The 26,762-nt window shown below is 39.8% G+C and overlaps 61 non-coding genes across 61 annotated transcripts; 40 read left to right on the top strand and 21 right to left on the bottom strand.

Annotated features, from left to right (window-relative positions):
* The first annotated feature begins 305 nt into the window (after positions 1–305).
* Trnaf-gaa (transfer RNA phenylalanine (anticodon GAA)) lies at positions 306–378 on the top strand. The gene has a single exon. It is a non-coding gene; the product is annotated as a tRNA-Phe (tRNA).
* Positions 379–952: 574 nt separating this feature from the next.
* On the top strand, positions 953–1,025 carry Trnaf-gaa (transfer RNA phenylalanine (anticodon GAA)). The gene has a single exon. It is a non-coding gene; the product is annotated as a tRNA-Phe (tRNA).
* A 635-nt stretch (positions 1,026–1,660) lies between these two features.
* On the top strand, positions 1,661–1,733 carry Trnaf-gaa (transfer RNA phenylalanine (anticodon GAA)). Its single transcript has one exon. It is a non-coding gene; the product is annotated as a tRNA-Phe (tRNA).
* A 265-nt stretch (positions 1,734–1,998) lies between these two features.
* On the bottom strand, positions 1,999–2,080 carry Trnas-aga (transfer RNA serine (anticodon AGA)). The gene has a single exon. It is a non-coding gene; the product is annotated as a tRNA-Ser (tRNA).
* A 169-nt stretch (positions 2,081–2,249) lies between these two features.
* On the top strand, positions 2,250–2,322 carry Trnaf-gaa (transfer RNA phenylalanine (anticodon GAA)). Its single transcript has one exon. It is a non-coding gene; the product is annotated as a tRNA-Phe (tRNA).
* Positions 2,323–2,957: 635 nt separating this feature from the next.
* Positions 2,958–3,030, top strand: Trnaf-gaa (transfer RNA phenylalanine (anticodon GAA)). Its single transcript has one exon. It is a non-coding gene; the product is annotated as a tRNA-Phe (tRNA).
* Positions 3,031–3,295: 265 nt separating this feature from the next.
* On the bottom strand, positions 3,296–3,377 carry Trnas-aga (transfer RNA serine (anticodon AGA)). The gene has a single exon. It is a non-coding gene; the product is annotated as a tRNA-Ser (tRNA).
* A 170-nt stretch (positions 3,378–3,547) lies between these two features.
* Positions 3,548–3,620, top strand: Trnaf-gaa (transfer RNA phenylalanine (anticodon GAA)). The gene has a single exon. It is a non-coding gene; the product is annotated as a tRNA-Phe (tRNA).
* Positions 3,621–4,592: 972 nt separating this feature from the next.
* Trnas-aga (transfer RNA serine (anticodon AGA)) lies at positions 4,593–4,674 on the bottom strand. Its single transcript has one exon. It is a non-coding gene; the product is annotated as a tRNA-Ser (tRNA).
* A 169-nt stretch (positions 4,675–4,843) lies between these two features.
* Positions 4,844–4,916, top strand: Trnaf-gaa (transfer RNA phenylalanine (anticodon GAA)). The gene has a single exon. It is a non-coding gene; the product is annotated as a tRNA-Phe (tRNA).
* Positions 4,917–5,552: 636 nt separating this feature from the next.
* Positions 5,553–5,625, top strand: Trnaf-gaa (transfer RNA phenylalanine (anticodon GAA)). The gene has a single exon. It is a non-coding gene; the product is annotated as a tRNA-Phe (tRNA).
* Positions 5,626–5,889: 264 nt separating this feature from the next.
* Positions 5,890–5,971, bottom strand: Trnas-aga (transfer RNA serine (anticodon AGA)). The gene has a single exon. It is a non-coding gene; the product is annotated as a tRNA-Ser (tRNA).
* A 169-nt stretch (positions 5,972–6,140) lies between these two features.
* On the top strand, positions 6,141–6,213 carry Trnaf-gaa (transfer RNA phenylalanine (anticodon GAA)). The gene has a single exon. It is a non-coding gene; the product is annotated as a tRNA-Phe (tRNA).
* A 636-nt stretch (positions 6,214–6,849) lies between these two features.
* On the top strand, positions 6,850–6,922 carry Trnaf-aaa (transfer RNA phenylalanine (anticodon AAA)). Its single transcript has one exon. It is a non-coding gene; the product is annotated as a tRNA-Phe (tRNA).
* Positions 6,923–7,185: 263 nt separating this feature from the next.
* Positions 7,186–7,267, bottom strand: Trnas-aga (transfer RNA serine (anticodon AGA)). Its single transcript has one exon. It is a non-coding gene; the product is annotated as a tRNA-Ser (tRNA).
* A 169-nt stretch (positions 7,268–7,436) lies between these two features.
* Trnaf-gaa (transfer RNA phenylalanine (anticodon GAA)) lies at positions 7,437–7,509 on the top strand. The gene has a single exon. It is a non-coding gene; the product is annotated as a tRNA-Phe (tRNA).
* A 636-nt stretch (positions 7,510–8,145) lies between these two features.
* Positions 8,146–8,218, top strand: Trnaf-gaa (transfer RNA phenylalanine (anticodon GAA)). The gene has a single exon. It is a non-coding gene; the product is annotated as a tRNA-Phe (tRNA).
* A 265-nt stretch (positions 8,219–8,483) lies between these two features.
* On the bottom strand, positions 8,484–8,565 carry Trnas-aga (transfer RNA serine (anticodon AGA)). Its single transcript has one exon. It is a non-coding gene; the product is annotated as a tRNA-Ser (tRNA).
* A 169-nt stretch (positions 8,566–8,734) lies between these two features.
* On the top strand, positions 8,735–8,807 carry Trnaf-gaa (transfer RNA phenylalanine (anticodon GAA)). The gene has a single exon. It is a non-coding gene; the product is annotated as a tRNA-Phe (tRNA).
* Positions 8,808–9,442: 635 nt separating this feature from the next.
* Trnaf-gaa (transfer RNA phenylalanine (anticodon GAA)) lies at positions 9,443–9,515 on the top strand. Its single transcript has one exon. It is a non-coding gene; the product is annotated as a tRNA-Phe (tRNA).
* A 263-nt stretch (positions 9,516–9,778) lies between these two features.
* Trnas-aga (transfer RNA serine (anticodon AGA)) lies at positions 9,779–9,860 on the bottom strand. Its single transcript has one exon. It is a non-coding gene; the product is annotated as a tRNA-Ser (tRNA).
* A 169-nt stretch (positions 9,861–10,029) lies between these two features.
* On the top strand, positions 10,030–10,102 carry Trnaf-gaa (transfer RNA phenylalanine (anticodon GAA)). The gene has a single exon. It is a non-coding gene; the product is annotated as a tRNA-Phe (tRNA).
* Positions 10,103–10,725: 623 nt separating this feature from the next.
* Positions 10,726–10,798, top strand: Trnaf-gaa (transfer RNA phenylalanine (anticodon GAA)). Its single transcript has one exon. It is a non-coding gene; the product is annotated as a tRNA-Phe (tRNA).
* A 265-nt stretch (positions 10,799–11,063) lies between these two features.
* Trnas-aga (transfer RNA serine (anticodon AGA)) lies at positions 11,064–11,141 on the bottom strand. Its single transcript has one exon. It is a non-coding gene; the product is annotated as a tRNA-Ser (tRNA).
* A 12-nt stretch (positions 11,142–11,153) lies between these two features.
* Positions 11,154–11,226, top strand: Trnaf-gaa (transfer RNA phenylalanine (anticodon GAA)). The gene has a single exon. It is a non-coding gene; the product is annotated as a tRNA-Phe (tRNA).
* Positions 11,227–11,490: 264 nt separating this feature from the next.
* On the bottom strand, positions 11,491–11,572 carry Trnas-aga (transfer RNA serine (anticodon AGA)). The gene has a single exon. It is a non-coding gene; the product is annotated as a tRNA-Ser (tRNA).
* A 169-nt stretch (positions 11,573–11,741) lies between these two features.
* Positions 11,742–11,814, top strand: Trnaf-gaa (transfer RNA phenylalanine (anticodon GAA)). The gene has a single exon. It is a non-coding gene; the product is annotated as a tRNA-Phe (tRNA).
* A 755-nt stretch (positions 11,815–12,569) lies between these two features.
* On the bottom strand, positions 12,570–12,651 carry Trnas-aga (transfer RNA serine (anticodon AGA)). The gene has a single exon. It is a non-coding gene; the product is annotated as a tRNA-Ser (tRNA).
* A 169-nt stretch (positions 12,652–12,820) lies between these two features.
* Positions 12,821–12,893, top strand: Trnaf-gaa (transfer RNA phenylalanine (anticodon GAA)). The gene has a single exon. It is a non-coding gene; the product is annotated as a tRNA-Phe (tRNA).
* Positions 12,894–13,528: 635 nt separating this feature from the next.
* Trnaf-gaa (transfer RNA phenylalanine (anticodon GAA)) lies at positions 13,529–13,601 on the top strand. Its single transcript has one exon. It is a non-coding gene; the product is annotated as a tRNA-Phe (tRNA).
* A 266-nt stretch (positions 13,602–13,867) lies between these two features.
* On the bottom strand, positions 13,868–13,949 carry Trnas-aga (transfer RNA serine (anticodon AGA)). Its single transcript has one exon. It is a non-coding gene; the product is annotated as a tRNA-Ser (tRNA).
* Positions 13,950–14,118: 169 nt separating this feature from the next.
* On the top strand, positions 14,119–14,191 carry Trnaf-gaa (transfer RNA phenylalanine (anticodon GAA)). The gene has a single exon. It is a non-coding gene; the product is annotated as a tRNA-Phe (tRNA).
* Positions 14,192–14,823: 632 nt separating this feature from the next.
* Trnaf-gaa (transfer RNA phenylalanine (anticodon GAA)) lies at positions 14,824–14,896 on the top strand. Its single transcript has one exon. It is a non-coding gene; the product is annotated as a tRNA-Phe (tRNA).
* A 265-nt stretch (positions 14,897–15,161) lies between these two features.
* On the bottom strand, positions 15,162–15,243 carry Trnas-aga (transfer RNA serine (anticodon AGA)). Its single transcript has one exon. It is a non-coding gene; the product is annotated as a tRNA-Ser (tRNA).
* Positions 15,244–15,412: 169 nt separating this feature from the next.
* Trnaf-gaa (transfer RNA phenylalanine (anticodon GAA)) lies at positions 15,413–15,485 on the top strand. Its single transcript has one exon. It is a non-coding gene; the product is annotated as a tRNA-Phe (tRNA).
* Positions 15,486–16,121: 636 nt separating this feature from the next.
* On the top strand, positions 16,122–16,194 carry Trnaf-gaa (transfer RNA phenylalanine (anticodon GAA)). The gene has a single exon. It is a non-coding gene; the product is annotated as a tRNA-Phe (tRNA).
* Positions 16,195–16,458: 264 nt separating this feature from the next.
* Trnas-aga (transfer RNA serine (anticodon AGA)) lies at positions 16,459–16,540 on the bottom strand. Its single transcript has one exon. It is a non-coding gene; the product is annotated as a tRNA-Ser (tRNA).
* Positions 16,541–16,709: 169 nt separating this feature from the next.
* On the top strand, positions 16,710–16,782 carry Trnaf-gaa (transfer RNA phenylalanine (anticodon GAA)). Its single transcript has one exon. It is a non-coding gene; the product is annotated as a tRNA-Phe (tRNA).
* A 636-nt stretch (positions 16,783–17,418) lies between these two features.
* Trnaf-gaa (transfer RNA phenylalanine (anticodon GAA)) lies at positions 17,419–17,491 on the top strand. Its single transcript has one exon. It is a non-coding gene; the product is annotated as a tRNA-Phe (tRNA).
* Positions 17,492–17,756: 265 nt separating this feature from the next.
* Positions 17,757–17,838, bottom strand: Trnas-aga (transfer RNA serine (anticodon AGA)). Its single transcript has one exon. It is a non-coding gene; the product is annotated as a tRNA-Ser (tRNA).
* A 169-nt stretch (positions 17,839–18,007) lies between these two features.
* Positions 18,008–18,080, top strand: Trnaf-gaa (transfer RNA phenylalanine (anticodon GAA)). The gene has a single exon. It is a non-coding gene; the product is annotated as a tRNA-Phe (tRNA).
* A 636-nt stretch (positions 18,081–18,716) lies between these two features.
* On the top strand, positions 18,717–18,789 carry Trnaf-gaa (transfer RNA phenylalanine (anticodon GAA)). The gene has a single exon. It is a non-coding gene; the product is annotated as a tRNA-Phe (tRNA).
* Positions 18,790–19,054: 265 nt separating this feature from the next.
* Positions 19,055–19,136, bottom strand: Trnas-aga (transfer RNA serine (anticodon AGA)). The gene has a single exon. It is a non-coding gene; the product is annotated as a tRNA-Ser (tRNA).
* A 169-nt stretch (positions 19,137–19,305) lies between these two features.
* On the top strand, positions 19,306–19,378 carry Trnaf-gaa (transfer RNA phenylalanine (anticodon GAA)). The gene has a single exon. It is a non-coding gene; the product is annotated as a tRNA-Phe (tRNA).
* A 636-nt stretch (positions 19,379–20,014) lies between these two features.
* Positions 20,015–20,087, top strand: Trnaf-gaa (transfer RNA phenylalanine (anticodon GAA)). The gene has a single exon. It is a non-coding gene; the product is annotated as a tRNA-Phe (tRNA).
* Positions 20,088–20,351: 264 nt separating this feature from the next.
* Trnas-aga (transfer RNA serine (anticodon AGA)) lies at positions 20,352–20,433 on the bottom strand. The gene has a single exon. It is a non-coding gene; the product is annotated as a tRNA-Ser (tRNA).
* Positions 20,434–20,602: 169 nt separating this feature from the next.
* Positions 20,603–20,675, top strand: Trnaf-gaa (transfer RNA phenylalanine (anticodon GAA)). The gene has a single exon. It is a non-coding gene; the product is annotated as a tRNA-Phe (tRNA).
* A 635-nt stretch (positions 20,676–21,310) lies between these two features.
* On the top strand, positions 21,311–21,383 carry Trnaf-gaa (transfer RNA phenylalanine (anticodon GAA)). The gene has a single exon. It is a non-coding gene; the product is annotated as a tRNA-Phe (tRNA).
* A 265-nt stretch (positions 21,384–21,648) lies between these two features.
* On the bottom strand, positions 21,649–21,730 carry Trnas-aga (transfer RNA serine (anticodon AGA)). The gene has a single exon. It is a non-coding gene; the product is annotated as a tRNA-Ser (tRNA).
* Positions 21,731–21,899: 169 nt separating this feature from the next.
* On the top strand, positions 21,900–21,972 carry Trnaf-gaa (transfer RNA phenylalanine (anticodon GAA)). Its single transcript has one exon. It is a non-coding gene; the product is annotated as a tRNA-Phe (tRNA).
* A 635-nt stretch (positions 21,973–22,607) lies between these two features.
* Positions 22,608–22,680, top strand: Trnaf-gaa (transfer RNA phenylalanine (anticodon GAA)). Its single transcript has one exon. It is a non-coding gene; the product is annotated as a tRNA-Phe (tRNA).
* A 264-nt stretch (positions 22,681–22,944) lies between these two features.
* Positions 22,945–23,026, bottom strand: Trnas-aga (transfer RNA serine (anticodon AGA)). The gene has a single exon. It is a non-coding gene; the product is annotated as a tRNA-Ser (tRNA).
* Positions 23,027–23,195: 169 nt separating this feature from the next.
* Trnaf-gaa (transfer RNA phenylalanine (anticodon GAA)) lies at positions 23,196–23,268 on the top strand. Its single transcript has one exon. It is a non-coding gene; the product is annotated as a tRNA-Phe (tRNA).
* A 635-nt stretch (positions 23,269–23,903) lies between these two features.
* Trnaf-gaa (transfer RNA phenylalanine (anticodon GAA)) lies at positions 23,904–23,976 on the top strand. The gene has a single exon. It is a non-coding gene; the product is annotated as a tRNA-Phe (tRNA).
* A 264-nt stretch (positions 23,977–24,240) lies between these two features.
* Trnas-aga (transfer RNA serine (anticodon AGA)) lies at positions 24,241–24,322 on the bottom strand. The gene has a single exon. It is a non-coding gene; the product is annotated as a tRNA-Ser (tRNA).
* A 169-nt stretch (positions 24,323–24,491) lies between these two features.
* On the top strand, positions 24,492–24,564 carry Trnaf-gaa (transfer RNA phenylalanine (anticodon GAA)). Its single transcript has one exon. It is a non-coding gene; the product is annotated as a tRNA-Phe (tRNA).
* A 235-nt stretch (positions 24,565–24,799) lies between these two features.
* Trnas-aga (transfer RNA serine (anticodon AGA)) lies at positions 24,800–24,881 on the bottom strand. The gene has a single exon. It is a non-coding gene; the product is annotated as a tRNA-Ser (tRNA).
* Positions 24,882–25,050: 169 nt separating this feature from the next.
* Positions 25,051–25,123, top strand: Trnaf-gaa (transfer RNA phenylalanine (anticodon GAA)). The gene has a single exon. It is a non-coding gene; the product is annotated as a tRNA-Phe (tRNA).
* A 635-nt stretch (positions 25,124–25,758) lies between these two features.
* On the top strand, positions 25,759–25,831 carry Trnaf-gaa (transfer RNA phenylalanine (anticodon GAA)). Its single transcript has one exon. It is a non-coding gene; the product is annotated as a tRNA-Phe (tRNA).
* Positions 25,832–26,095: 264 nt separating this feature from the next.
* On the bottom strand, positions 26,096–26,177 carry Trnas-aga (transfer RNA serine (anticodon AGA)). The gene has a single exon. It is a non-coding gene; the product is annotated as a tRNA-Ser (tRNA).
* A 169-nt stretch (positions 26,178–26,346) lies between these two features.
* Positions 26,347–26,419, top strand: Trnaf-gaa (transfer RNA phenylalanine (anticodon GAA)). Its single transcript has one exon. It is a non-coding gene; the product is annotated as a tRNA-Phe (tRNA).
* Positions 26,420–26,762: the final 343 nt, after the last annotated feature.

The following is a 26,762-nucleotide window of genomic DNA, read 5'->3' as shown; positions in this document are numbered from 1 at the left end:
AACGAACCAAATAAAGTGAATATCATGTAAACAAATGTATAAACAATTTCGTCAAATAAGGGGAACGGCGTTGTCCGCAGGATTCAAACCTGCGCGGGTAGAGCCCAACAGGTTTAAAGTCTGTCGCCTTAACAACCCGGTCACGACAATTGCAGCACATTCTGATTGCCAATAGATTGTCACTCGGTTAATATTTTTATCTGAATACTTTAACAGGTCGATATACCGTTTTAACACAAAATATGGAATTTTGATTTTGTATCACATCAAAAATGACAAGAATTCAGCAATGGCTCCAAACGTCTGCCTCGATAGCTCAGTCGGGAGAGCGTCAGACTGAAGATCTGAAGGTCCCTGGTTCAATCCCGGGTCGAGGCATTGTTTACTTTTAAACAATAAACACCACAGTGATTGTTCTTGTGCCTACTTGAGGCAAATAGAAAAAAAAAATGAGAGAAAGTCCAATCAACGAACTTGCGTGATGTTAATCCAAATAAATTTGAATAACCGACCTTCTCCAAATAAATCCCTTGAACAGATCACAGCATTGATTTGGAAAATGTCAAGATGGAAAGCGAACCAAGTAAAGTTCATACCATGTAAACAAATGTATAAACAATTTCGTCAAATAAGGGGAACGGCGTTGTCCGCAGGATTCAAATCATTTCAGCAGATCACAGCATTAATTGGGGAAACATCAGGATGAAAAACGAACCAAATAAAGTGAATATCATGTAAACAAATGTATAAACAATTTCGTCAAATAAGGGGAACAGCGTTGTCCGCAGGATTGCCGCATTCAGATTTTACTATAAAAAACGTATAACGATGGCCAATCCGAGAAGATTTGTTTCCAAATACTTCAACTAGTTGATATACCGTGTTTTTATTACAACAATATGGAAGTAACCCAGCAAAAATGACCTGAATCCAGCAACGACTACTAACGTCTGCCTCGATAGCTCAGTCGGGAGAGCGTCAGACTGAAGATCTGAAGGTCCCTGGTTCAATCCCGGGTCGAGGCATCATTTACTTTTAAACTATGAATACCACAGTGATTGTTCTTGTGCCTACTTGAGGCAAATAGAAAAAAAAACTGAGAGCAAGTCCAATCAACGAACTTGCGTGATGTTAATCCAAATAAATTTGAATAATTGACCTGCTCCAAATAAATCCTTTGAACAGTTCACAGCATTGATTGGGAAAATGTCAGGATGGAAAGCGAACCAAGTAAAGTGAATACCATGTAAACAAATGTATAAACAATTTCGTCAAATAAGGGGAACGGCGTTGTCCGCAGGGTTCAAATCATTTCAGCAGATCACAGCATTAATTGGGGAAACATCAGGATGAAAAACGAACCAAATAATGTGAATATCATGTAAACAAATGTATAAACAATTTCGTCAAATAAGGGGAACGGCGTTGTCTGCAGGATTCAAACCTGCGCGGGTAGAGCCCAACAGGTTTCTAGTCTGTCGCCTTAAACACCCGCTCACGACAACTGCAGCACATTCTGATTGCCAATAGATTGTCAATCGGTTAATATTTTTATCTGAATACTTTAACAGGTCGATATACCGTTTTAACACAAAATATGGAATTTTGATTTTGTATCACATCAAAAATGACAAGAATTCAGCAACGGCTCCAAACGTCTGCCTCGTTAGCTCAGTCGGGAGAGCGTCAGACTGAAGATCTGAAGGTCCCTGGTTCAATCCCGGGTCGAGGCATTATTTACTTTTAAACTACAAAGAACCACAGTGATTGTTCTTGTGCCTACCTGCGGCAAATAAAAGATTGAGGAAACTCCAAGCAACAAACTTGCGTGATGTTAAACAAAATAAATTTGAAAAATCGACCCTCTCCAAATATGTCCTTTGAACAGATCGGAAAATTGATTGGTAAAACGTCAGGATGGCAAAGGAAGTATAGAAAGTCGATAGCATGTAAACCAATGTATAATATATATACAATTTCATCAAATTGGGAGAACGGCGTTGTCGGCAGGATTTGAACCTGCGCGGGCAGAGCCCAACAGATTTCTAGTCTTTCGCCTTAACCACTCGGCCACGACAACTGCGGCACATTCTGATTCAGATATTACTATAAAAAACGTATAACTATGGCAAATCCGAGAAGATTTGTTTCCAAATACTTCAACTAGTTGATATACCGTGTTTTCATTACAACAATATGGAAGTATCCCAGCAAAAATGACCTGAATCCAGCAACGAATACTAACGTCTGCCTCGATAGCTCAGTCGGGAGAGCGTCAGACTGAAGATCTGAAGGTCCCTGGTTCAATCCCGGGTCGAGGCATTATTCACTTTTATACTATAAAGACCACAGTGATTGTTCTTGTGCCTCCTTGAGGCAAATAGAAAAAAAAACTGAGAGAAAGTCCAATCGACGAACTTGCGTGATGTTAATCCAAATAAATTTGAATAACCGACCTTCTCCAAATAAATCCCTTGAACAGATCACAGCATTGATTGGGAAAATGTCAGGATGGAAAGCGAACCAATTAAAGTGAATACCATGTAAACAAATGTATAAAAAATTTCGTCAAATAAGGGGAACGGCGTTGTCCGCAGGATTCAAATCATTTCAGCAGATCACAGCATTAATTGGGGAAACATCAGGATGAAAAACGAACCAAATAATGTGAATATCATGTAAACAAATGTATAAACAATTTCGTCAAATAAGGGGAACGGCGTTGTCTGCAGGATTCAAACCTGCGCGGGTAGAGCCCAACAGGTTTCTAGTCTGTCGCCTTCACCACCCGGTCACGACAACTGCAGCACATTCTGATTGCCAATAGATTGTCAATCGGTTAATATTTTTATCTGAATACTTTAACAGGTCGATATACCGTTTTAACACAAAATATGGAATTTTGATTTTGTATCACATCAAAAATGACAAGAATTCAGCAACGGCTCCAAACGTCTGCCTCGATAGCTCAGTCGGGAGAGCGTCAGACTGAAGATCTGAAGGTCCCTGGTTCAATCCCGGGTCGAGGCATTATTTGCTTTTAAACTACAAAGAACCACAGTGATTGTTCTTGTGCCTACTTGCGGCAAATAAAAGATTGAGGAAACTCCAAGCAACAAACTTGCGTGATGTTAAACAAAATAAATTTGAAAAATCGACCCTCTCCAAATATGTCCTTTGAACAGATCGGAAAATTGATTGGTAAAACGTCAGGATGGCAAAGGAAGTATAGAAAGTCGATAGCATGTAAACAAATGTATAATATATATACAATTTCATCAAATTGGGAGAACGGCGTTGTCGGCAGGATTCGAACCTGCGCGGGCAGAGCCCAACAGATTTCTAGTCTGTCGCCTTAACCACTCGGCCACGACAACTGCGGCACATTCTGATTCAGATATTACTATAAAAAACGTATAACTATGGCAAATCCGAGAAGATTTGTTTCCAAATACTTCAACTAGTTGATATACCGTGTTTTCATTACAACAATATGGAAGTATCCCAGCAAAAATGACCTGAATCCAGTAAACGAATACTAACGTCTGCCTCGATAGCTCAGTCGGGAGAGCGTCAGACTGAAGATCTGAAGGTCCCTGGTTCAATCCCGGGTCGAGGCATTATTCACTTTTATACTATAAAGACCACAGTGATTGTTCTTGTGCCTACTTGAGGCAAATAGAAAAAAAAACTGAGAGAAAGTCCAATCGACGAACTTGCGTGATGTTAATCCAAATAAATTTGAATAACCGACCTTCTCCAAATAAATCCCTTGAACAGATCACAGCATTGATTGGGAAAATGTCAGGATGGAAAGCGAACCAATTAAAGTGAATACCATGTAAACAAATGTATAAAAAATTTCGTCAAATAAGGGGAACGGCGTTGTCCGCAGGATTCAAATCATTTCAGCAGATCACAGCATTAATTGGGGAAATATCAGGATGAAAAACGAACCAAATAAAGTGAATATCATGTAAACAAATGTATAAACAATTTCGTCAAATAAGGGGAACGGCGTTGTCCGCAGGATTCAAACCTGCGCGGGTAGAGCCCAACAGGTTTCTAGTCTGTCGCCTTATACGCACGGTCACGACAACTGCAGCACATTCTGATTGCCAATAGATTGTCACTCGGTTAATATTTTTATCTGAATACTTTAACAGGTCGATATACCGTTTTAACACAAAATATAGAATTTTGATTTTGTATGACATCAAAAATGACAAGAATTCAGCAACGTCTCCAAACGTCTGCCTCGATATCTCAGTCGGGAGAGCGTCAGACTGAAGATATGAAGGTCCCTGGTTCAATCCCGGGTCGAGGCATTATTTACTTTTAAACTACAAAGCACCACAGTGATTGTTCTTGAGCCTACTTGCGGCAAATAAAAGATTGAGGAAACTCCAAGCAACAAACTTGCGTGATGTTAAACAAAATAAATTTGAAAAATCGACCTTCTCCAAACATGTCCTTTGAACAGATCGGAAAATTGATTGGTAAAACGTCAGGATGGCAAAGGAAGTATAGAAAGTCGATAGCATGTAAACCAATGTATATATATATACAATTTCTTCAAATTAGTAGAACGGCGTTTTCGGCAGGATTCGAACCTGCACGGGCAGAGCCCAACAGATTTCTAGTCTGTCGCCTTAACCACTCGGCCACGACAACTGCGGCACATTCTGATTCAGATATTACTATAAAAAACGTATAACGATGGCCAATCCGAGAAGATTTGTTTCCAAATACTTCAACTAGTTGATATACCGTGTTTTTATTACAACATTATGGAAGTATCCCAGCAAAAATGACCTGAATCCAGCAACGACTACTAACGTCTGCCTCGATAGCTCAGTCGGGAGAGCGTCAGACTGAAGATCTGAAGGTCCCTGGTTCAATCCCGGGTCGAGGCATTATTTACTTTTAAACTATAAAGACCACAGTGATTGTTCTTGTGCCTACTTGAGGCAAATAGAAAAAAAAAACCGAGAGCAAGTCCAATCAACGAACTTGCGTGATGTTAATCCAAATAAATTTGAATAATCGACCTTCTCCAAATAAATCCTTTGAACAGTTCACAGCATTGATTGGGAAAATGTCAGGATGGAAAGCGAACCAAGTAAAGTGAATACCATGTAAACAAATGTATAAACAATTTCGTCAAATAAGGGGAACGGCATTGTCCGCAGGATTCAAATCATTTCAGCAGATCACAGCATTAATTGGGGAACCATCAGGATGAAAAACGAACCAAATAATGTGAATATCATGTAAACAAATGTATAAACAATTTCGTCAAATAAGGGGAACGGCGTTGTCTGCAGGATTCAAACCTGCGCGGGTAGAGCCCAACAGGTTTCTAGTCTGTCGCCTAAACCACTCGGTCACGACAACTGCAGCACATTCTGATTGCCAATAGATTGTCACTCGGTTAATATTTTTATCTGAATACTTTAACAGGTCGATATACCGTTTTAACACAAAATATGGAATTTTGATTTTGTATCACATCAAAAATGACAAGAATTCAGCAACGGCTCCAAACGTCTGCCTCGATAGCTCAGTCGGGAGAGCGTCAGACTGAAGATCTGAAGGTCCCTGGTTCAATCCCGAGTCGAGGCATTATTTACTTTTAAACTACAAAGCACCACAGTGATTGTTTTTGAGCCTACTTGCGGCAAATAAAAGATTGAGGAAACTCCAAGCAACAAACTTGCGTGATGTTAAACAAAATAAATTTGAAAAATCGACCTTCTCCAAATATGTCCTTTGAACAGATCGGAAAATTGATTGGTAAAACGTCAGGATGGCAAAGGAAGTATAGAAAGTCGATAGCATGTAAACCAATGTATATATATATACAATTTCTTCAAATTAGGAGAACGGCGTTGTCGGCAGGATTCGAACCTGCGCGGGCAGAGCCCAACAGATTTCTAGTCTGTCGCCTTAACCACTCGGCCACGACAACTGCGGCACATTCTGGTTCAGATATTACTATAAAAAACGTATAACGATGGCCAATCCGAGAAGATTTGTTTCCAAATACTTCAACTAGTTGATATACCGTGTTTTTATTACAATAATATGGAAGTATCCCAGCAAAAATGGCCTGAATCCAGCAACCAATACTAACGTCTGCCTCGATAGCTCAGTCGGGAGAGCGTCAGACTGAAGATTTGAAGATCCCTGGTTCAATCCCGGGTCGAGGCATTATTTACTTTTAAACTATAAAGACCACAGTGATTGTTCTTGTGCCTACTTGAGGCAAATAAAAAAAAAAAACTGAGAGAAAGTCCAATCAACGAACTTGCGTGATGTTAATCCAAATAAATTTGAATAACCGACCTTCTCCAAATAAATCCCTTGAACAGATCACAGCATTGATTGGGAAAATGTCAGGATGGAAAGTGAACCAAGTAAAGTGAATACCATGTAAACAAATGTATAAACAATTTCGTCAATTAAGGGGAACGGCGTTGTCCGCAGGATTCAAATCATTTCAGCAGATCACAGCATTAATTGGGGAAATATCAGGATGAAAAACGAACCAAATAAAGTGAATATCATGTAAACAAATGTATAAACAATTTCGTCAAATAAGGGGAACGGCGTTGTCCGCAGGATTCAAACCTGCGCGGGTAGAACCCAACAGGTTTCTAGTCTGTCGCCTCATCCACACGGTCACGACAACTGCAGCACATTCTGATTGCCAATAGATTGTCACTTGGTTAATATTTTTATCTGAATACTTTAACAGGTCGATATACCGTTTTAACACAAAATATAGAATTTTGATTTTGTATGACATCAAAAATGACAAGAATTCAGCAACGGCTCCAATCGTCTGCCTCGATAGCTCAGTCGGGAGAGCGTCAGACTAAAGATCTGAAGGTCCCTGGTTCAATCCCGGGTCGAGGCATTATTTACTTTTAAACTATAAAGACCACAGTGATTGTTCTTGTGCCTACTTGAGGCAAATAAAAGATTGAGGAAACTCCAAGCAACAAACTTGCGTGATGTTAAACAAAATAAATTTGAAAAATCGACCTTCTCCAAATATGTCCTTTGAACAGATCGCAAAATTGATTAGTAAAACGTCAGGATGGCAAAGGAAGTATAGAAAGTCGATAGCATGTAAACCAATGTATATATATATACAATTTTCTCAAATTAGGAGAACGGCGTTGTCGGCAGGATTCGAACCTGCGCGGGCAGAGCCCAACAGATTTCTAGTCTGTCGCCTTAACCACTCGGCCACGACAACTGCGGCAAATTCTGATTCAGATATTCTTATAAAAAACGTATAACGATGGCCAATCCGAGAAGATTTGTTTCCAAATACTTCAACTAGTTGATATACCGTGTTTTTATTAAAACAATATGGAAGTATCCCAGCAAAAATGACCTGAATACAGCAACGACTACTAACGTCTGCCTCGATAGCTCAGTCGGGAGAGCGTCAGACTGAAGATCTGAAGGTCCCTGGTTCAATCCCGGGTCGAGGCATTATTTACTTTTAAACTATAAAGACCACAGTGATTGTTCTTGTGCCTACTTGAGGCAAATAGAAAAAAAAAACTGAGAGCAAGTCCAATCAACGACCTTGCGTGATGTTAATCCAAATAAATTTGAATAATTGACCTTCTCCAAATAAATCCTTTGAACAGTTCACAGCATTGATTGGGAAAATGTCAGGATGGAAAGCGAACCAAGTAAAGTGAATACCATGTAAACAAATGTATAAACAATTTCGTCAAATAAGGGGAACGGCGTTGTCCGCAGGATTCAAATCATTTCAGCAGATCACAGCATTAATTGGGGAAACATCAGGATGAAAAACGAACCAAATAATGTGAATATCATGTAAACAAATGTATAAACAATTTCGTCAAATAAGGGGAACGGCGTTGTCTGCAGGATTCAAACCTGCGCGGGTAGAGCCCAACAGGTTTCTAGTCTGTCGCCTTAACCACCAGGTCACGACAACTGCAGCACATTCTGATTGCCAATAGATTGTCACTCGGTTAATATTTTTATCTGAATACTTTAACAGGTCGATATACCGTTTTAACACAAAATATGGAATTTTGATTTTGTATCACATCAAAAATGACAAGAATTCAGCAACGGCTCCAAACGTCTGCCTCGATAGCTCAGACGGGAGAGCGTCAGACTGAAGATCTCAAGGTCCCTGGTTCAATCCCGGGTCGAGGCGTTATTTACTTTTAAACTACAAAGAACCACAGGGATTGTTCTTGTGCCTACTTGCGGCAAATAAAAGATTGAGGAGACTCCAAGCAACAAACTTGCGTGATGTTAAACAAAATAAATTTGAAAAATCGACCTTTTCCAAATATGTCCTTTGAACAGATCGGAAAATTGATTGGTAAAACGTCAGGATGGCAAAGGAAGTATAGAAAGTCGATAGCATGTAAACCAATGTATAACATATATACAATTTCATCAATTTGGGAGAACGGCGTTGTCGGCAGGATTCGAACCTGCGCGGGCAGAGCCCAACAGATTTCTAGTCTGTCGCCTTAACCACTCGGCCACGACAACTGCGGCACATTCTGATTCAGATATTACTATAAAAAACGTATAACTATGGCAAATCCGAGAAGATTTGTTTCCAAATACTTCAACTAGTTGATATACCGTGTTTTCATTACAACAATATGGAAGTATCCCAGCAAAAATGACCTGAATCCAGCAACGAATACTAACGTCTGCCTCGATAGCTCAGTCGGGAGAGCGTCAGACTGAAGATCTGAAGGTCCCTGGATCAATCCCGGGTCGAGGCATTATTTACTTTTAAACTATAAAGACCACAGTATTGTTCTTGTGCCAACTTGAGGCAAATAGAAAAAAAAAACTGAGAGAAAGTCCAATCAACGAACTTGCGTGATGTTAATCCAAATAAATTTGAATAACCGACCTTTTCCAAATAAATCCCTTGAACAGATCACAGCATTGATTGGGAAAATGTCAGGATGGAAAGCGAACCAATTAAAGTGAATACCATGTAAACAAATGTATAAACAATTTCGTCAAATAAGGGGAACGGCGTTGTCCGCAGGATTCAAATCATTTCAGCAGATCACAGCATTAATTGGGGAAATATCAGGATGAAAAACGAACCAAATAAAGTGAATATCATGTAAACAAATGTATAAACAATTTCGTCAAATAAGGGGAACGGCGTTGTCCGCAGGATTCAAACCTGCGCGGGTAGAACCCAACAGGTTTCTAGTCTGTCGCCTTATCCACACGGTCACGACAACTGCAGCACATTCTGATTGCCAATAGATTGTCACTTAATTAATATTTTTATCTGAATACTTTAACAGGTCGATATACCGTTTTAACACAAAATATGGAATTTTGATTTTGTATCACATCAAAAATGACAAGAATTCAGCAACGTCTCCAAACGTCTGCCTCGATAGCTCAGTCGGGGGAGCGTCAGACTGAAGATCTGAAGGTCCCTGGTTCAATCCCGGGTCGAGGCATTATTTATTTTAAACTACAAAGAACCACAGTGATTTATCTTCTGCCTACTTGCGGCAAATAAAAGATTGAGGAAACTCCAAGCAACAAACTTGCGTGATGTTAAACAAAATAAATTTGAAAAATCGACCTTCTCCAAATATGTCCTTTGAACAGATCGGAAAATTGATTGGTAAAACGTCAGGATGGCAAAGGAAGTATAGAAAGTCGATAGCATGTAAACCAATGTATATATATATACAATTTCATCAAATTAGGAGAACGGCGTTGTCGGCAGGATTCGAACCTGCGCGGGCAGAGCCCAACAGATTTCTAGTCTGTCGCCTTAACCACTCGGCCACGACAACTGCGGCACATTCTGATTCAGATATTTCTATAAAAAACGTATAACGATGGCCAATCCGAGAAGATTTGTTTCCAAATACTTCAACTAGTTGATATACCGTGTTTTTATTACAACAATATGGAAGTATCCCAGCAAAAATGACCTGAATACAGCAACGACTACTAACGTCTGCCTCGATAGCTCAGTCGGGAGAGCGTCAGACTGAAGATCTGAAGGTCCCTGGTTCAATCCCGGGTCGAGGCAATATTTACTTTTAAACTATGACACAGTGATTGTTCTTGTGCCTACTTGAGGCAAACAGAAAAAAAAACTGAGAGAAAGTCCAATCAACGAACTTGCGTGATGTTAATCCAAATAAATTTGAATAATCGACCTTCTCCAAATAAATCCTTTGAACAGTTTACAGCATTGATTGGGAAAATGTCAGGATGGAAAGCGAACCAAGTAAAGTGAATACCATGTAAACAAATGTATAAACAATTTCGTCAAATAAGGGGAACGGCGTTGTCCGTTGGATTCAAATCATTTCAGCAGATCACAGCATTAATTAGGGGAAACATCAGGATGAAAAACGAACCAAATAATGTGAATATCATGTAAACAAATGTATAAACAATTTCGTCAAATAAGGGGAACGGCGTTGTCTGCAGGATTCAAACCTGCGCGGGTAGAGCCCAAGGTCTGTCGCCTTAACCACCCGGTCACGACAACTGCAGCACATTCTGATTGCCAATAGATTGTCACTCGGTTAATATTTTTATCTGAATACTTTAACAGGTCGATATACCGTTTTAACACAAAATATGGAATTTTGATTTTGTATCACATCAAAAATGACAAGAATTCAGCAACGGCTCCAAACGTCTGCCTCGATAGCTCAGACGGGAGAGCGTCAGACTGAAGATCTGAAGGTCCCTGGTTCAATCCCGGGTCGAGGCGTTATTTACTTTTAAACTACAAATAACCACAGGGATTGTTCTTGTGCCTACTTGCGGCAAATAAAAGATTGAGGAAACTCCAAGCAACAAACTTGCGTGATGTTAAACAAAATAAAATTGAAAAATCGTCCTTCTCCAAATATGTCCTTTGAACAGATCGGAAAATTGATTGGTAAAACGTCAGGATGGCAAAGGAAGTATAGAAAGTCGATAGCATGTAAACCAATGTATAATATATATACAATTTCATCAAATTGGGAGAACGGCGTTGTCGGCAGGATTCGAACCTGCGCGGGCAGAGCCCAACAGATTTCTAATCTGTCGCCTTAACCACTTAACCACTCGCCTTAACGTCTGCCTCGATAGCTCAGTCGGGAGAGCGTCAGACTGAAGATCTGAAGGTCCCTGGTTCAATCCCGGGTCGAGGCATTATTTACTTTTAAACTACAAAGAACCACAATGATTGTTCTTGTGCCTACTTGCGGGAAATAAAAGATTGAGGAAACTCCAAGCAACAAACTTGCGTGATGTTAAACAAAATAAATTTGAAAAATCGACCTTCTCCAAATATGTCCTTTGAACAGATCGGAAAATTGATTGGTAAAACGTCAGGATGGCAAAGGAAGTATAGAAAGTCGATAGCATGTAAACCAATGTATATATATATACAATTTCATCAAATTAGGAGAACGGCGTTGTCGGCAGGATTCGAACCTGCGCGGGCAGAGCCCAACAGATTTCTAGTCTGTCGCCTTAACCACTCGGCCACGACAACTGCGGCACATTCTGATTCAGATATTTCTATAAAAAACGTATAACGATGGCCAATCCGAGAAGATTTGTTTCCAAATACTTCAACTAGTTGATATACCGTGTTTTTATTACAACAATATGGAAGTATCCCAGCAAAAATGACCTGAATCCAGCAACGACTACTAACGTCTGCCTCGATAGCTCAGTCGGGAGAGCGTCAGACTGAAGATCTGAAGGTCCCTGGTTCAATCCCGGGTCGAGGCATTATTTACTTTTAAACTATGACACAGTGATTGTTCTTGTGCCTACTTGAGGCAAACAGAAACAAAAACTGAGAGAAAGTCCAATCAACGAACTTGCGTGATGTTAATCCAAATAAATTTGAATAATCGACCTTCTCCAAATAAATCCTTTGAACAGTTCATAGCATTGATTGGGAAAATGTCAGGATGGAAAGCGAACCAAGTAAAGTGAATACCATGTGAACAAATGTATAAACAATTTCGTCAAATAAGGGGAACGGCGTTGTCCGCAGGATTCAAATCATTTCAGCAGATCACAGCATTAATTAGGGGAAACATCAGGATGAAAAACGAACCAAATAATGTGAATATCATGTAAACAAATGTATAAACAATTTCGTCAAATAAGGGGAACGGCGTTGTCTGCAGGATTCAAACCTGCGCGGGTAGAGCCCAAACAGGTTTCTAGTCTGTCGCCTTAACCACCCGGTCACGACAACTGCAGCACATTCTGATTGCCAATAGATTGTCACTCGGTTAATAATTTTATCCGAATACTTTAACAGGTCGATATACCGATTTAACACAAAATATGGAATTTTGATGCGTGATGTTAAACAAAATAAAATTGAAAAATCGACCTTCTCCAAATATGTCCTTTGAACAGATCGGAAAATTGATTGGTAAAACGTCAGGATGGCAAAGGAAGTATAGAAAGTCGATAGCATGTAAACCAATGTATAATATATATACAATTTCATCAAATTGGGAGAACGGCGTTGTCGGCAGGATTCGAACCTGCGCGGGCAGAGCCCAACAGATTTCTAGTCTGTCGCCTAAACCACTCGGTCACGACAACTGCGGCACATTCTGGTTCAGATATTACTATAAAAAACGTATAACTATGGCAAATCCGAGAAGATTTGTTTCCAAATAATTCAACTAGTTGATATACCGTGTTTTCATTACAACAATATGAAAGTATCCCAGCAAAAATGACCTGAATCCAGCAACGAATACCAACGTCTGCCTCGATAGCTCAGTCGGGAGAGCGTCAGACTGAAGATCTGAAGGGCCCTGGTTCAATCCCGGGTCGAGGCATTATTTACTTTTATACTATAAAGACCACAGTGATTGTTCTTGTGCCTACTTGAGGCAAATAGAAAAAAAAACTGAGAGAAAGTCCAATCAACGAACTTGCGTGATGTTAATCCTAATAAATTTGAATAACCGACCTTCTCCAAATAAATCCCTTGAACAGATCACAGCATTGATTGGGAAAATGTCAGGATGTAGAGCGAACCAATTAAAGTGAATACCATGTAAACAAATCTATAAACAATTTCGTCAAATAAGGGGAACGGCGTTGTCCGCAGGATTCAAATCATTTCAGCAGATCACAGCATTAATTGGGGAAATATCAGGATGAAAAACGAACCAAATAAAGTGAATATCATGTAAACAAATGTATAAACAATTTCGTCCAATAAGGGGAATGGCGTTGTCTGCAGGATTCAAACCTGCGCGGGTAGAGCCCAACAGGTTTCTAGTCTGTCGCCTTAACCACCCGGTCACGACAACTGCAGCACATTCTGATTGCCAATAGATTGTCACTCGGTTAATATTTTTATCCAAATACTTTAACAGGTCGATATACCGTTTTAACACAAAATATGGAATTTTGATTTTGTATCACATCAAAAATGACAAGAATTCAGCAACGGCTCCAAACGTCTGCCTCGATAACTCAGACGGGAGAGCGTCAGACTGAAGATCTGAAGGTCCCTGGTTCAATCCCGGGTCGAGGCGTTATTTACTTTTAAACTACAAAGAACCACAGGGATTGTTCTTGTGCCTACTTGCGGCAAATAAAAGATTGAGGAAACTCCAAGCAACAAACTTGCGTGATGTTATACAAAATAAAATTTAAAAATCGACCTCCTCCAAATATGTCCTTTGAACAGATCGGAAAATTGATTGGTAAAACGTCAGGATGGCAAAGGAAGTATAGAAAGTCGATAGCATGTAAACCAATGTATATATATATATACAATTTCGTCAAATTAGGAGAACGGCGTTGTCGGCAGGATTCGAACCTGCGCGGGCAGAGCCCAACAGATTTCTAGTCTGTCGCCTTAACCACTCGGCCATGACAACTGCGGCACATTCTGATTCAGATATTTCTATAAAAAACGTATAACGATGGCCAATCCGAGAAGATTTGTTTCCAAATACTTCAACTAGTTGATATACCGTGTTTTTATTACAACAATGTGGAAGTATCCCAGCAAAAATGACCTGAATCCAGCAACGACTACTAACGTCTGCCTCGATAGCTCAGTCGGGAGAGCGTCAGACTGAAGATCTGAAGGTCCCTGGTTCAATCCCGGGTCGAGGCATTATTTACTTTTAAACTATGACACAGTGATTGTTCTTGTGCCTACTTGAGGCAAACAGAAACAAAAACTGAGAGAAAGTCCAATCAACGAACTTGCGTGATGTTAATCCAAATAAATTTGAATAATCGACCTTCTCCAAATAAATCCTTTGAACAGTTCACAGCATTGATTGGGAAAATGTCAGGATGGAAAGCGAACCAAGTAAAGTGAATACCATGTAAACAAATGTATAAACAATTTCGTCAAATAAGGGGAACGGCGTTGTCCGCAGGATTCAAATCATTTCAGCAGATCACAGCATTAATTAGGGGAAACATCAGGATGAAAAATGAACCAAATAATGTGAATATCATGTAAACAAATGTATAAACAATTTCGTCAAATAAGGGGAACGGCGTTGTCTGCAGGATTCAAACCTGCGCGGGTAGAGCTCAACAGGTTTCTAGTCTGTCGCCTTAACCACCCGGTCACGACAACTGCAGCACATTCTGATTGCCAATAGATTGTCACTCGGTTAATATTTTTATCTGAATACTTTAACAGGTCGATAGACCGTTTTAACACAAAATATGGAATTTTGATTTTGTATCACATCAAAAATGACAAGAATTCAGCAACGGCTCCAAACGTCTGCCTCGATAGCTCAGACGGGAGAGCGTCAGACTGAAGATCTGAAGGTCCCTGGTTCAATCCCTGGTCGAGGCGTTATTTACTTTTAAACTACAAAGAACCACAGAGATTGTTCTTGTGCCTACTTGCGGCAAATAAAAGATTGAGGAAACTCCAAGCAACAAACTTGCGTGATTTTAAACAAAATAAAATTAAAAAATCGACCTTCTCCAAATATGTCTTTTGAACAGATCGGAAAATTGATTGATAAAACGTCAGGATGGCAAAGGAAGTATAGAAAGTCGATAGCATGTAAACCAATGTATAATATATATACAATTTCATCAAATTGGGAGAACGGCGTTGTCGGCAGGATTCGAACCTGCGCGGGCAGAGCCCAACAGATTTCTAGTCTGTCGCCTAAACCACTCGGTCACGACAACTGCGGCACATTCTGATTCAGATATTACTATAAAAAACGTATAACTATGGCAAATCCGAGAAGATTTGTTTCCAAATACTTCAACTAGTTGATATACCGTGTTTTCATTACAACAATATGAAAGTATCCCAGCAAAAATGACCTGAATCCAGCAACGAATACTAACGTCTGCCTCGATAGCTCAGTCGGGAGAGCGTCAGACTGAAGATCTGAAGGTCCCTGGTTCAATCCCGGGTCGAGGCATTATTCACTTTTATACTATAAAGACCACAGTGATTGTTCTTGTGCCTACTTGAGGCAAATAGAAAAAAAAAACTGAGAGAAAGTCCAATCAACGAACTTGCGTGATGTTAATCCAAATAAATTTGAATAACCGACCTTCTCCAAATAAATCCCTTGAACAGATCACAGCATTGATTGGGAAAATGTCAGGATGGAAAGCGAACCAATTAAAGTGAATACCATGTAAACAAATCTATAAACAATTTCGTCAAATAAGGGGAACGGCGTTGTCCGCAGGATTCAAATCATTTCAGCAGATCACAGCATTAATTGGGAAAATATCAGGATGAAAAACGAACCAAATAAAGTGAATATCATGTAAACAAATGTATAAACAATTTCGTCAAATAAGGGGAACGGCGTTGTCCGCAGGATTCAAACCTGCGCGGGTAGAGCCCAACAGGTTTCTAGTCTGTCGCCTTATCCACACGGCCACGACAACTGCAGCACATTCTGATTTCCAATAGATTGTCACTTGGTTAATATTTTTATCTGAATACTTTAACAGGTCGATATACCGTTTTAACACAAAATATAGAATTTTGATTTTGTATGACATCAAAAATGACAAGAATTCAGCAACGGCTCCAAACGTCTGCCTCGATAGCTCAGTCGGGAGAGCGTCAGACTGAAGATCTGAAGGTCCCTGGTTCAATCCCGGGTCGAGGCATTATTTACTTTTAAACTACAAAGCACCACAGTGATTGTTCTTGAGTCTACTTGCGGCAAATAAAAGATTGAGGAAACTCCAAGCAACAAACTTGCGTGATGTTAAACAAAATAAATTTGAAAAATCGACCTTCTCCAAATATGTCCTTAGAACAGATCGGAAAATTGATTGGTAAAACGTCAGGATGGCAAAGGAAGTATAGAAAGTCGATAGCATGTAAACCAATGTATATATATATACAATTTCTTCAAATTAGGAGAACGGCGTTGTCGGCAGGATTCGAACCTGCGCAGGCAGAGCCCAACAGATTTCTAGTCTGTCGCCTTAACCACTCGGCCTCGACAACTGCGGCATATTCTGATTCAGATATTACTATAAAAAACGTATAACTATGGCAAATCCGAGAAGATTTGTTTCCAAATACTTCAACTAGTTGATATACCGTGTTTTTATTACAACAATATGGAAGTATCCCAGCAAAAATGACCTGAATCCAGCAACGAATACTAACGTCTGCCTCGATAGCTCAGTCGGGAGAGCGTCAGACTGAAGATCTGAAGGTCCCTGGTTCAATCCCGGGTCGAGGCATTATTTACTTTTAAACCATGAAGACCACAGTGATTGTTCTTGTGCCTACTTGAGGCAAACAGAAAAAAAAAACTGAGAGAAAGTCCAATCAACGAACTTGCGCGATGTTAATCCAAATAAATTTGAATAATCGACCTTCTCCAAATAAATCCTTTGAACAGTTCACAGCATTGATTGGGAAAATGTCAGGATGGAAAGCGAACCAAGTAAAGTGAATACCATGTAAACAAATGTATAAACAATTTCGTCAAATAAGGGGAACGGCGTTGTCCGCAGGATTCAAATCATTTCAGCAGATCACAGCTTTAATTGGGGAAACATCAGGATGAAAAACGAACCAAATAATGTGAATATAATGTAAACAAATGTATAAACAATTTCGTCAAATAAGGGGAACGGCGTTGTCTGCAGGATTCAAACCTGCGCGGGTAGAGCCCAACAGGTTTCTAGTCTGTCGCCTCAACCACCCGGTCACGACAACTGCAGCACATTCTGATTGCCAATAGATTGTCACTCGCTTAATATTTTTATCTGAATACTTTAACAGGTCGATATACCGTTTTAACACAAAATATGGAATTTTGATTTTGTATCACATCAAAAATGACAAGAATTCAGCAACGGCTCCAAACGTCTGCCTCGATAGCTCAGACGGGAGAGCGTCAGACTGAAGATCTGAAGGTCCCTGGTTCAATCCCGGGTCGAGGCGTTATTTACTTTTAAACTACAAAGAACCACAGGGATTGTTCTTGTGCCTACTTGCGGCAAATAAAAGATTGAGGAAACTCCAAGCAACAAACTTGCGTGATATTAAACAAAATAAAATTGAAAAATCGACCTTCTCCAAATATGTCCTTTGAACAGATCGGAAAATTGATTGGTAAAACGTCAGGATGGCAAAGGAAGTATAGAAAGTCGGTAGCATGTAAACCAATGTATAATATATATACAATTTCATCAAATTGGGAGAACGGCGTTGTCGGCAGGATTTGAACCTGCGCAGGCAGAGCCCAACAGATTTCTAGTCTGTCGCCTAAACCACTCGGCCACGACAACCGCGGCACATTCTGATTCAGATATTACTATAAAAAACGTATAACTATGGCAAATCCGAGAAGATTTGTTTCCAAATACTTCAACTAGTTGATATACCGTGTTTTTATTACAACAATATGGAAGTATCCCAGCAAAAATGACCTGAATCCAGCAACGAACACTAACGTCTGCCTCGATAGCTCAGTCGGGAGAGCGTCAGACTGAAGATCTGAAGGTCCCTGGTTCAATCCCGGGTCGAGGCATTATTTACTTTTAAACTATAAAGACCACAGTGATTGTTCTTGTGCCTACTTGAGGCAAATAGAAAAAAAAACTGAGAGAAAGTCCAATCAACGAACTTGCGTGATGTTAATCCAAATAAATTTGAATAACCGACCTTCTCCAAATAAATCCTTTGAACAGTTCACAGCATTGATTGGGAAAATGTCAGGATGGAAAGCGAACCAAGTAAAGTGAATACCATGTAAACAAATGTATAAACAATTTCGTCAAATAAGGGGAACGGCGTTGTCCGCAGGATTCAAATCATTTCAGCAGATCACGGCATTAATTAGGGGAAACATCAGGATGAAAAATGAACCAAATAATGTGAATATCATGTAAACAAATGTATAAACAATTTCGTCAAATAAGGGGAACGGCGTTGTCTGCAGGATTCAAACCTGCGCGGGTAGAGCCCAACAGGTTTCTAGTCTGTCGCCTTAACCACCCGGTCACGACAACTGCAGCACATTCTGATTGCCAATAGATTGTCACTCGGTTAATATTTTTATCTGAATACTTTAACAGGTCGATAGACCGTTTTAACACAAAATATGGAATTTTGATTTTGTATCACATCAAAAATGACAAGAATTCAGCAACGGCTCCAAACGTCTGCCTCGATAGCTCAGACGGGAGAGCGTCAGACTGAAGATCTGAAGGTCCCTGGTTCAATCCCGGGTCGAGGCGTTATTTACTTTTAAACTACAAAGAACCACAGAGATTGTTCTTGTGCCTACTTGCGGCAAATAAAAGATTGAGGAAACTCCAAGCAACAAACTTGCGTGATTTTAAACAAAATAAAATTGAAAAATCGACCTTCTCCAAATATGTCTTTTGAACAGATCGGAAAATTGATTGATAAAACGTCAGGATGGCAATGGAAGTATAGAAAGTCAATAGCATGTAAACCAATGTATAATATATATACAATTTCATCAAATTGGGAGAACGGCGTTGTCGGCAGGATTCGAACCTGCGCGGGCAGAGCCCAACAGATTTCTAGTCTGTCGCCTAAACCACTCGGTCACGACAACTGCGGCACATTCTGATTCAGATATTTCTATAAAAAACGTATAACGATGGCCAATCCGAGAAGATTTGTTTCCAAATACTTCAACTAGTTGATATACCGTGTTTTCATTACAACAATATGAAAGTATCCCAGCAAAAATGACCTGAATCCAGCAACGAATACTAACGTCTGCCTCGATAGCTCAGTCGGGAGAGCGTCAGACTGAAGATCTGAAGGTCCCTGGTTCAATCCCGGGTCGAGGCATTATTTACTTTTATACTATAAAGACCACAGTGATTGTTCTTGTGCCTACTTGAGGCAAATAGAAAAAAAAAACTGAGAGAAAGTCCAATCAACGAACTTGCGTGATGTTAATCCAAATAAATTTGAATAACCGACCTTCTCCAAATAAATCCCTTGAACAGATCACAGCATTGATTGGGAAAATGTCAGGATGGAAAGCGAACCAATTAAAGTGAATACCATGTAAACAAATCTATAAACAATTTCGTCAAATAAGGGGAACGGCGTTGTCCGCAGGATTCAAATCATTTCAGCAGATCACAGCATTAATTGGGAAAATATCAGGATGAAAAACGAACCAAATAAAGTGAATATCATGTAAACAAATGTATAAACAATTTCGTCAAATAAGGGGAACGGCGTTGTCCGCAGGATTCAAACCTGCGCGGGTAGAGCCCAACAGGTTTCTAGTCTGTCGCCTTATCCACACGGCCACGACAACTGCAGCACATTCTGATTTCCAATAGATTGTCACTTGGTTAATATTTTTATCTGAATACTTTAACAGGTCGATATACCGTTTTAACACAAAATATAGAATTTTGATTTTGTATGACATCAAAAATGACAAGAATTCAGCAACGGCTCCAAACGTCTGCCTCGATAGCTCAGTCGGGAGAGCGTCAGACTGAAGATCTGAAGGTCCCTGGTTCAATCCCGGGTCGAGGCATTATTTACTTTTAAACTACAAAGCACCACAGTGATTGTTCTTGAGTCTACTTGCGGCAAATAAAAGATTGAGGAAACTCCAAGCAACAAACTTGCGTGATGTTAAACAAAATAAATTTGAAAAATCGACCTTCTCCAAATATGTCCTTAGAACAGATCGGAAAATTGATTGGTAAAACGTCAGGATGGCAAAGGAAGTATAGAAAGTCGATAGCATGTAAACCAATGTATATATATATACAATTTCTTCAAATTAGGAGAACGGCGTTGTCGGCAGGATTCGAACCTGCGCGGGCAGAGCCCAACAGATTTCTAGTCTGTCGCCTTAACCACTCGGCCTCGACAACTGCGGCACATTCTGATTCAGATATTACTATAAAAAACGTATAACTATGGCAAATCCGAGAAGATTTGTTTCCAAATACTTCAACTAGTTGATATACCGTGTTTTTATTACAACAATATGGAAGTATCCCAGCAAAAATGACCTGAATCCAGCAACGAATACTAACGTCTGCCTCGATAGCTCAGTCGGGAGAGCGTCAGACTGAAGATCTGAAGGTCCCTGGTTCAATCCCGGGTCGAGGCATTATTTACTTTTAAACCATGAAGACCACAGTGATTGTTCTTGTGCCTACTTGAGGCAAACAGAAAAAAAAACTGAGAGAAAGTCCAATCAACGAACTTGCGCGATGTTAATCCAAATAAATTTGAATAATCGACCTTCTCCAAATAAATCCTTTGAACAGTTCACAGCATTGATTGGGAAAATGTCAGGATGGAAAGCGAACCAAGTAAAGTGAATACCATGTAAACAAATGTATAAACAATTTCGTCAAATAAGGGGAACGGCGTTGTCCGCAGGATTCAAATCATTTCAGCAGATCACAGCTTTAATTGGGGAAACATCAGGATGAAAAACGAACCAAATAATGTGAATATAATGTAAACAAATGTATAAACAATTTCGTCAAATAAGGGGAACGGCGTTGTCTGCAGGATTCAAACCTGCGCGGGTAGAGCCCAACAGGTTTCTAGTCTGTCGCCTCAACCACCCGGTCACGACAACTGCAGCACATTCTGATTGCCAATAGATTGTCACTCGGTTAATATTTTTATCTGAATACTTTAACAGGTCGATATACCGTTTTAACACAAAATATGGAATTTTGATTTTGTATCACATCAAAAATGACAAGAATTCAGCAACGGCTCCAAACGTCTGCCTCGATAGCTCAGACGGGAGAGCGTCAGACTGAAGATCTGAAGGTCCCTGGTTCAATCCCGGGTCGAGGCGTTATTTACTTTTAAACTACAAAGAACCACAGGGATTGTTCTTGTGCCTACTTGCGGCAAATAAAAGATTGAGGAAACTCCAAGCAACAAACTTGCGTGATGTTAAACAAAATAAAATTGAAAAATCGACCTTCTCCAAATATGTCCTTTGAACAGATCGGAAAATTGATTGGTAAAACGTCAGGATGGCAAAGGAAGTATAGAAAGTCGGTAGCATGTAAACCAATGTATAATATATATACAATTTCATCAAATTGGGAGAACGGCGTTGTCGGCAGGATTCGAACCTGCGCAGGCAGAGCCCAACAGATTTCTAGTCTGTCGCCTAAACCACTCGGCCACGACAACCGCGGCACATTCTGATTCAGATATTACTATAAAAAACGTATAACTATGGCAAATCCGAGAAGATTTGTTTCCAAATACTTCAACTAGTTGATATACCGTGTTTTCATTACAACAATATGGAAGTATCCCAGCGAAAATGACCTGAATCCAGCAACGAATACTAACGTCTGCCTCGATAGCTCAGTCGGGAGAGCGTCAGACTGAAGATCTGAAGGTCCCTGGTTCAATCCAGGGTCGAGGCGTTATTTACTTTTATACTATAAAGACCACAGTGATTGTTCTTGTGCCTACTTGAGGCAAATAGAAAAAAAAACTGAGAAAAAGTCCAATCAACGAACTTGCGTGATGTTAATCCAAATAAATTTGAATAACCGACCTTCTCCAAATAAATCCCTTGAACAGATCACAGCATTGATTGGGAAAATGTCAGGATGGAAAGCCAACCAATTAAAGTGAATACCATGTAAACAAATGTATAAACAATTTCGTCAAATAAGGGGAACGGCGTTGTCCGCAGGATTCAAATCATTTCAGCAGATCACAGCATTAATTGGGGAAATATCAGGATGAAAAACGAACCAAATAAAGTGAATATCATGTAAACAAATGTATAAACAATTTCGTCAAATAAGGGGAACGGCGTTGTCCGCAGGATTCAAACCTGCGCGGGTATAGCCCAACAGGTTTCTAGTCTGTCGCCTTATCCACACGGTCACGACAACTGCAGCACATTCTGATTGCCAATAGATTGTCACTTGGTTAATATTTTTATCTGAATACTTTAACAGGTCGATATACCGTTTTAACACAAAATATAGAATTTTGATTTTGTATGACATCAAAAATGACAAGAATTCAGCAACGGCTCCAAACGTCTGCCTCGATAGCTCAGTCGGGAGAGCGTCAGACTGAAGATCTGAAGGTCCCTGGTTCAATCCCGGGTCGAGGCATTATTTACTTTTAAACTACAAAGCACCACAGTGATTGTTCTTGAGCCTACTTGCGGCAAATAAAAGATTGAGGAAACTCCAAGCAACAAACTTGCGTGATGTTAAACAAAATAAATTTGAAAAATCGACCTTCTCCAAATATGTCCTTTGAACAGATCGGAAAATTGATTGGTAAAACGTCAGGATGGCAAAGGAAGTATAGAAAGTCGATAGCATGTAAACCAATGTATATATATATACAATTTCTTCAAATTAGGAGAACGGCGTTGTCGGCAGGATTCGAACCTGCGCGGGCAGAGCCCAACAGATTTCTAGTCTGTCGCCTTAACCACTCGGCCACGACAACTGCGGCACATTCTGATTCAGATATTACTATAAAAAACGTATAACGATGGCCAATCCGAGAAGATTTGTTTCCAAATACTTCAACTAGTTGATATACCGTGTTTTTATTACAATAATATGGAAGTATCCCAGCAAAAATGACCTGAATCCAGCAACGAATACTAACGTCTGCCTCGATAGCTCAGTCGGGAGAGCGTCAGACTGAAGATCTGAAGGTCCCTGGTTCAATCCCGGGTCGAGGCATTATTTACTTTTAAACTATAAAGACCACAGTGATTGTTCTTGTGCCTACTTGAGGCAAATAGAAAAAAAAACTGAGAGAAAGTCCAATCAACGAACTTGCGTGATGTTAATCCAAATAAATTTGAATAACCGACCTTCTCCATATAAATCCCTTGAACAGATCACAGCATTGATGGGGAAAATGTCAGGATGGAAAGTGAACCAAGTAAAGTGAATACCATGTTAACAAATGTATAAACAATTTCGTCAAATAAGGGGAACGGCGTTGTCCGCAGGATTCAAATCATTTCAGCAGATCACAGCATTAATTGGGGAAATATCAGGATGAAAAACGAACCAAATAAAGTGAATATCATGTAAACAAATGAATAAACAATTTCGTCAAATAAGGGGAACGGCGTTGTCCGCAGGATTCAAACCTGCGCGGGTAGAACCCAACAGGTTTCTAGTCAGTCGCCTTATCCACACGGGCACGACAACTGCAGCACATTCTGATTGCCAATAGATTGTCACTTGGTTAATATTTGTATCTGAATACTTTAACAGGTCGATATACCGTTTTAACACAAAATATAGAATTTTGATTTTGTATGACATCAAAAATGACAAGAATTCAGCAACGGCTCCAAACGTCTGCCTCGATAGCTCAGTTGGGAGAGCGTCAGACTGAAGATCTGAAGGTCCCTGGTTCAATCCCGGGTCGAGGCATTATTTACTTTTAAACTACAAAGCACCACAGTGATTGTTCTTGAGCCTACTTGCGGCAAATAAAAGATTGAGGAAACTCCAAGCAACAAACTTGCGTGATGTTAAACAAAATAAATTTGAAAAATCGACCTTCTCCAAATATGTCCTTTGAACAGATCGGAAAATTGATTGGTAAAACGTCAGGATGGCAAAAGAAGTATAGAAAGTCGATAGCATGTAAACCAATGTATATATATATACAATTTCTACAAATTAGGAGAACGGCGTTGTCGGCAGGATTCGAACCTGCGCGGGCAGAGCCCAACAGATTTCTAGTCTGTCGCCTTAACCACTCGGCCACGACAACTGCGGCACATTCTGATTCAGATATCACTTTAAAAAACGTATAACGATAGCCAATCCGAGAAGATTTGTTTCCAAATACTTCAACTAGTTGATATACCGTGTTTTTATTACAATAATATGGAAGTATCCCAGCAAAAATGACCTGAATCCAGCAGCGAATACTAACGTCTGCCTCGATAGCTCAGTCGGGAGAGCGTCAGACTGAAGATCTGAAGGTCCCTGGTTCAATCCCGGGTCGAGGCATTATTTACTTTTAAACTACAAAGCACCACAGTGATTGTTCTTGAGCCTACTTGCGGCAAATAAAAGATTGAGTTAAACAAAATAAATTTGAAAAATCGACCTTCTCTAAATATGTCCTTTGAACAGATCGGAAAATTGATTGGTAAAACTTCAGGATGGCAAAGGAAGTATAGAAAGTCGATAGCATGTAAACCAATGTATATATATATACAATTTCTTCAAATTAGGAGAACGGCGTCGCCGGCAGGATTCGAACCTGCGCGGGCAGAGCCCAACAGATTTCTAGTCTGTCGCCTTAACCACTCGGCCACGACAACTGCGGCACATTCTGATTCAGACATTACTATAAAAAACGTATAACGATGGCCAATCCGAGATGATTTGTTTCCAAATACTTCAACTAGTTGATATACCGTGTTTTTATTACAATAATATGGAAGTATCCCAGCAAAAATGACCTGAATCCAGCAGCGAATACTAACGTCTGCCTCGATAGCTCAGTCGGGAGAGCGTCAGACTGAAGATATGAAGGTCCCTGGTTCAATCCCGGGTCGAGGCATTATTTACTTTTAAACTATAAAGACCACAGTGATTGCTCTTGTGCCTACTTGAGGCAAATAGAAAAAAAAACTGAGAGAAAGTCCAATCAACGAACTTGCGTGATGTTAATCCAAATAAATTTGAATAACCGACCTTCTCCAAATAAATCCCTTGAACAGATCACAGCATTGATTGGGAAAATGTCAAGATGGAAAGTGAACCAAGTAAAGTGAATACCATGTAAACAAATGTATAAACAATTTCGTCAAATAAGGGGAACGGCGTTGTCCGCAGGATTCAAATCATTTCAGTAGATCACAGCATTAATTGGGGAAATATCAGGATGAAAAACGAACCAAATAAAGTGAATATCATGTAAACAAATGTATAAACAATTTCGTCAAATAAGGGGAACGGCGTTGTCCGCAGGATTCAAACCTGCGCGGGTAGAACCCAACAGGTTTCTAGTCAGTCGCCTTATCCACACGGTCACGACAACTGCAGCACATTCTGATTGCCAATAGATTGTCACTTGATTAATATTTTTATCTGAATACTTTAACAGGTCGATATACCGTTTTAACACAAAATATAGAATTTTGATTTTGTATGACATCAAAAATGACAAGAATTCAGCAACGGCTCCAAACGTCTGCCTCGATAGCTCAGTCGGGAGAGCGTCAGACTGAAGATCTGAAGGTCCCTGGTTCAATCCCGGGTCGAGGCATTATTTACTTTTAAACTACAAAGCACCACAGTGATTGTTCTTGAGCCTACTTGCGGCAAATAAAAGATTGAGGAAATTCCAAGCAACAAACTTGCGTGATGTTAAACAAAATAAATTTGAAAAATCGACCTTCTCCAAATATGTCCTTTGAACAGATCGGAAAATTGATTGGTAAAACGTCAGGATGGCAAAGGAAGTATAGAAAGTCGATAGCATGTAAACCAATGTATATATATATACAATTTCTTCAAATTGGGAGAACGGCGTCGCCGGCAGGATTCGAACCTGCGCGGGCAGAGCCCAACAGATTTCTAGTCTGTCGCCTTAACCACTCGGCCACGACAACTGCGGCACATTCTGATTCAGATATTACTATAAAAAACGTATAACGATGGCCAATCCGAGATGATTTGTTTCCAAATACTTCAACTAGTTGATATACCGTGTTTTTATTACAATAATATGGAAGTATCCCAGCAAAAATGACCTGAATCCAGCAACGAATACTAACGTCTGCCTCGATAGCTCAGTCGGGAGAGCGTCAGACTGAAGATATGAAGGTCCCTGGTTCAATCCCGGGTCGAGGCGTTATTTACTTTTAAACTATGAAGACCACAGTGATTGTTCTTGTGCCTACTTGAGGCAAATAGAAAAAAAAACTGAGAGAAGGCCAATCAACGAACTTGCGTGATGTTAATCCAAATAAATTTGAATAACCGACCTTCTCCAAATAAATCCCTTGAACAGATCACAGCATTGATTGGGAAAATATCAGGATGAAAAACGAACCAAATAAAGTGAATATCATGTAAACAAATGTATAAACAATTTCGTCAAATAAGGGGAACGGCGTTGTCCGCAGGATTCAAATCATTTCAGCAGATCACAGCATTAATTGGGGAAATATCAGGATGAAAAACGAAGCAAATAA

The sequence above is a fragment of the Styela clava genome, chromosome 2 (genome assembly GCF_964204865.1).
Source record: "Styela clava chromosome 2, kaStyClav1.hap1.2, whole genome shotgun sequence".
NCBI classification, from domain to species: domain Eukaryota; kingdom Metazoa; phylum Chordata; class Ascidiacea; order Stolidobranchia; family Styelidae; genus Styela; species Styela clava.
This window is presented reverse-complemented; position numbering and strand designations above follow the sequence as displayed.